Source organism: Phascolarctos cinereus, unplaced genomic scaffold (genome assembly GCF_003287225.1).
Source record: "Phascolarctos cinereus isolate Bilbo 61053 unplaced genomic scaffold, phaCin_HiC Scaffold_7;HRSCAF=346, whole genome shotgun sequence".
NCBI classification, from domain to species: Eukaryota; Metazoa; Chordata; class Mammalia; order Diprotodontia; family Phascolarctidae; genus Phascolarctos; species Phascolarctos cinereus.
This window is the reverse complement of record NW_027556180.1, coordinates 6005746-6010315: the sequence shown is the minus strand read 5'-3', so window position 1 is coordinate 6010315 and position 4570 is coordinate 6005746. Positions and strand designations below refer to the sequence as shown.

General features: G+C 38.5%; 1 pseudogene; it reads right to left on the bottom strand.

The window, feature by feature from the left end:
• Positions 1-3020: 3020 nt before the first annotated feature.
• Positions 3021-4309, bottom strand: LOC110193119 (glycine amidinotransferase, mitochondrial pseudogene; annotated as a pseudogene).
• Positions 4310-4570: the final 261 nt, after the last annotated feature.

The window sequence follows — 4570 nt, the reverse complement described above, 5'->3', positions numbered from 1 at the left end:
GAAGGGCTGCTACGTGGATGAGGGATTGGGCTTGTTCCATTTAAGCCCAGGATTTGGAACAACTGGCAGAAATCGTACAGAGGCATATTTAGGATTAGTTTCCTAACCACAAGAACTGTTGCAAAGGCAAAGGGACAGTGTGGGGAGGTAGTGATGTTTCCCACACTGAAAGCCTTCGGCCACTGGCTGGACAAGCACTTGTGGCATACGTTGTACACAAGTCTCTTCTGCAGATATGGATCAGAATCAGCACCCTCAAAGGTCCCTTGTAGTTCTTTTAGTGATTCTCTGATGCTGCTCCATCACTCTTACATTTCAAGAACTAATATGATGCAAGAATTTCTAGGGCTCTGTGTGGTGTCAGTATAGCAAGAACTGGTGTTTCATTGGTCAGTCCCTCTTCCATAAGAGTAAAGGGCAACTCTGCTATAATTTAATACATAGAATTATTCATTTCCTCTGGAAGAAACAGGGCATTTCCTAGTTCCTATCCTTTGGCCACTGAGGGTCTCAAATCTGAGTTAGGCGTGTCAGGTTACTATCATTAATAATAACAATAACAACAGCAACCATCGTGTTAACTAGCATTGATGTAGTACTTTAAAGTTTGCAAATTACCTGTTTTTATGAGTTCCTCACAATAGATTTTTAAGGGAGGTGCTCTTATTACCTCTATGTTACAGGTGAGGAAACTGAGGCTGAGAGGTTAAATGACTTGCCAGAATCACACATCTAATAAGTGACTAAGTAAGAATTTGAACTCAGGTCTTTTTAAAGATATACACCCTTCTCTAGGTCCAAACATGAAGCCCATATAATGCTGCAGTAGTTACCAGAGTTTCTCCTAATGGTATAATTTTGAAGGGCAGAGGTGACCTTCATCCTGCCATGAGCCACAAAGACATGAGATCTCTGTATGTTGAAAAGCGTTAAGCATATTCCATAAGCATGTAATAATCACCTACTGAGTGCAAAGTCCTATGGTTGATACTGAAGAAACACAACTACAGCAGTCTCTGCCCCCAAAGAGCTTGGAATTTGAGAGAAGAGATACAACACTTACATAATAACTAAAGGAATTTATGAATGCAGTAAGCAGGAGAATGATACAAAGAAGATGCAGAGTTTTAACTAGAGAGAATAGTAAAGGCCTTAGGTCAAAGAAAAGAAAAGAAAATCAAGGCAGAGGAAAAAACCTTGCTTTTCCCAAATCTAAGGAGAATGTAGGCTCCTTCTGGGCAGGGATGGTTACCTGTGGTTTTATGTGTTCATTACCTAGCACACTAGAAATAGAAGGCAATTCACAAATGCTTGTTAAATTGAAAAAAATAAAAGAAAAAGAATGAAATAAAATCTCTGCAACATATTTCATTATAACAGAAACAAGCCTGGTCATAACATCACTGCCTGGAACCTGGGAGCCTCTCCAGATCTGAGAGTTATTCAGGGAATATTCAGCATGGAATCCTCTTTCAGCATGTGATAATGGCCCTTTGTCATTCCTTTGGCTATTCTTCCCTGATTAAAAGCTTGGCTATTTAATTTATTGTTGCTTCGTAGCCTGTTGTTAGAAAAGGCAATGGTTGGGGACTTAAGATCTTGATAACAATGATTTCTCTGAACATTCCCTGCTTGTGTTTCAAGGGGTTCCATTAACTTGTAAGCTACCCTGGCTTTCTTCAAGTTCCAAGTAAGACTGACTTCTACAATGTGTCATTAATTCTAGTGCATTCCTCCTACTAATTATCTCCAATTTATCCTGCCTATATTCCATTTTTTACATAGATAATTTTATATTGCCTTCTCCATTGGCACTGTGAGTCTCTTGAGAGCTGTGGATGGATTTTTTTTTCTTTATTCTTGGTCTTTCTTTTTGCTTAGCACTAGGCCTGGCTCATAGTAGGCACTAAGGCATATTGTTTTTTTCTGTCCTTTTTTTTTTATTGTTGTTGTTTTATTTGTTTTTACTTTACCTCACTTGACACGTATGTCATGCTACAAATTAAAGAAAACAATTTACGAATATGAAATTTCAGTGTTTTTTGGTACATCTTCTGTAGGGTAGATTCTTTTCTCTTTTTTTTTTGGTTTGTTTTAAACACAAAAATTTTTATTAGCATTAAAAAATACATGCCTCGTATCCAACATTAAAACCAGGTCATACATATGCTCTTATCTCTCAGCTATGCTTTAAAGAATTGGTACTTATGTAAGCATATCTTAACTTGCCAAAGAAAGGAAACTTGTAGGTATAGTAGTGTATAGCTACTGAACACACCCAAAAATTAGAGATGGGAAATTACAATTATATATTGCTGCATTGAATGTTTCTGTAGGAACCTTAGAAATAACAGGAAATGTGGACAAAATATTTCATTTGAAATGAGGTAGGTCATATGAAAATTTTCTTAGAAGCAAATAATACTAATGTTAAATGTTGAGATGAGAATCTTAGCAAATTTCCTGGAGAATTCTCTTTGATATTTGCATAGTTTAGCTTATCTTAAAAAAATAGAAATAAAAAATTAACCAAAATACTGTTAAAAAAAGAGACTTTGGTACCACTTAAAAGGTGAGTACTTGAGTACTTTTTTTGTTGTGAATTGAAGTGACATATACAACACTAAACAGAAAAAAAAAAGGATGTTCAATTCAGGGCTATCACTTCAAGCTTCCTTTTGGATAGAAAATTAAACAGAGGTAGATGGTTAAGCATTAGTGGCCAACTTATTCTAGCAGCTAACCTTTGCCTTAAAACACATTTTGTCAAGGTTTCACACTTGAAACCGAGGTGAATTGGACTTCAGGAGTAGAAACAAAGTGTTTTAGAAAGTCAACCCAAAGACCTAGCGATTAAGTTTTTTCCCTTATATGGAAGAGAGTGAGAATAAACTAGGTTTAAGACTCTCGTTAAGGACATGATTGCTTAAAGCACTATATAGCTAGCTCATGCATTTGTTTTAGCAGTAGAATAAAGGTTACACCTAAGCTTCTTAAGCTTATTTCAAGCTAAGCAGCCACTACCACTCATCTGGCCAGTTCTTGTCAAAGTAGGATTGAAGGGTGCCATGTCGACGGATATCACAGGTCCAACAATAGAAACTTCCTCCCAATGAATTGGCGTTAAAAATATTAACTTTGATTGTTGAAATACACAGTCTTTCAAACATTTTTTGAATTGGAACTTTGTTGACATCTACCATAACTCATTTTTTGTCCAGCATTAAGGCATTCATTGAGAGCCATTTGGGTGACATCCAGAGTGGGTGGTCATCTGGGATCATTGGAGTTGGAGGAGTAACTATAGTCTATCCTGCTTTCTTGAAAAGTTCAATCTGATGACAGGACAGTCAGGGTTGGAAAGCATAAGACCAGGTCCAATGATATTGAAAGTGGCATCAATATGCATTGGATTGGGATCTTTAAAGGAGATGATATGCACCCTGTGGTCTGGATCAAGATGCCTATGTATCCACTCAATGCCTAGGCAATTAGTTACCTGGCTTCTCTGCAAAATTATCTCTTCCAGCTTGACTGAAGTCAGCAGCATCAAAACATGGCTCATATTCAGTCGTCACAAATTTTCCCTGAGCAGCCAAATTGTTTCTGTCTTTTACAGAATGGATTGGATAATCCTAGTCATAAAGCTAATCAAACATTGTGGGCTTAGGAGCAGTTGTCCACTTAGCCCCATGATGGAAACAATCTTTGATAATTGATCTGTATGCTTGATACTCAAACAAGCATGCACACCATGCCATAGGAGCTTCAGTGATTTCATTTCCAACTACGATTAGAATGTCTCTCTGGGCATTGCACCATACAAACCCGTAGATTCAAAAATCTGATGTTTTGTACTTGACAGACCAACCAATGGGATCAGGCTTTTTAACAGTACTCCTTCCATTTTCAAAATATTGCACATTTCTTCAATTGCAGCAACAGCCTTTGTCAGATGTTCCTTGAGAAAATACTGGCTTCCATGCTGCTAATAACATGGCCAATACCTTTCATATCTGATGGCTTTAACTTCCACAATGAATGGTGGAACACAGGCATTTTCAGCTCTGCCTACAATCACCTACTCAAGCGGGTCCCATTCATTATAGGAGGAGACAGGGCAGTCCTTGGGAAAAGGATCTGTGGCCTTTTCATCAGCAGCAAAGGAGTTTCTGAAGGCTGCTGCAGGTTAGGTGCTATAGAAAGTTCACTGCACTCATTCTGTAAAGACTCTTCCAAGCCAAGACCCGATGTAATGAACCGCCTTGGCCCCCCGGCTCCCGCCATGCAGGCCCCAAACCCACAACATCTTCCCTAGAACAGCTGGTCCATGATTGTATGGTCTCCTGGGGCTGCACAAACAGCTGGCTCCCACCCATACAGCATGCAGGCGACACATGTCAGTAGATTCTGTTTTTGAAGACACCCCTGTATTCTTATCCAACTCAAATGAAGAAGAGAGCAATGGAAATTTCCTCCTGGCTCACATGTTGTCAACCTAGTTTTACTCAGTTATATAAGTGGGAAAAAATCTAGTGAATGAATTCGAATATGCAAGCATCAAGGAGCT